This window comes from Oryx dammah, unplaced genomic scaffold, assembly GCF_014754425.2.
Source record: "Oryx dammah isolate SB20612 unplaced genomic scaffold, SCBI_Odam_1.1 HiC_scaffold_21, whole genome shotgun sequence".
NCBI classification, from domain to species: Eukaryota; Metazoa; Chordata; class Mammalia; order Artiodactyla; family Bovidae; genus Oryx; species Oryx dammah.
In genome coordinates this window covers 58,513,255-58,514,412 of record NW_024070205.1, presented here as the reverse complement: position 1 = coordinate 58,514,412, position 1,158 = coordinate 58,513,255, and positions in this window count along the sequence as shown.

Sequence of the window (1,158 nt, the reverse complement as noted above, 5' to 3'; positions counted from 1 at the left end):
AGACTGGCCAAAGTCACATAGGTTGCTATATGACCCAGCAATTCCAATCCTGAGTATATATTTGAAAAAAAAAAACAAAAAAGCTAATTCAAGATACAGGCATCCCAGTGTTCACAGCAGTGTTATTTGTAATTGCCAATATATGGAAGCAACCGTAGTGTCCATCCACAGATAAATGGATAAAGAAGGTGTGGTATGTGTATACAGTGGAATACTTGTGCTGAGTGGCTTCAATTGTGTCCGACTCTTTGTGACCCTGTGGACTGTATAGCCCGCCAGGCTCCTCTGTCCATGGGATTCTCCAGGCAAGAGTACTGGAGTGGATTGCCACGCCCTTCTCCAGGGACAATGGAATACTACTCAGCCATAAAAATGAACAAAATGTTGCCATTTGCAGCAACATGGATGGACTTGGAAAGAATTATTCCAAGTGAACTAACTCAGACAGAGAAAGACAAACACTGTTCAATATCACTTATATGTGGGATCTTAAAGAATACAAAAACTAGTGAATATAACAAATAAGGCAGACTTACAGATACAGAAAACAGGCTACTGGTTACCAGTGGGGAGATGCAAGGGGGTGGGACAATATAGGGGTAGGGATTAATAGGTATAAATTTTTATGTACAAAATAAGCTACAAGGATATATTTTACAACAAGGGGAATATAGTCAATATTTAATAACTATAAATAGAGTATAACCTTTAAAAACTGTGAATCACTATATTTTATACCAGTAATTATATAATATTGTATAACAACTAAACTTCAGTAAAAAAACAAAAGAAGTCACATAGGTCTCACGTGGAAGAGCTAATATAAAAGCAGCCAGTTGTCTCCATCTATTCTCTTAGTTCAGTCACTCAGTTGTGTCTGACTCTTTGCGACCCCATGGAATGTAGCGCACCAGGCTTCCCTGTTCATCATCAACTCCTGGAGCGTGCTCAAACTCACATACATTGAATCGGTGATATCATCCAACCATCTCATCCTCTGTCGTCCCCTTCTCCTCCTGCCTTCAATCTTTCCCAGCATCAGGGTCTTTTCCAATGAGTCAGTTCTTTGCATCAGGTGGCCAAAGTATCGGAACTTCAGCATCAATCCTTCCAATGAATATTCAAAACTGATTTCTTTTCAGATTGACTGGTTTAATC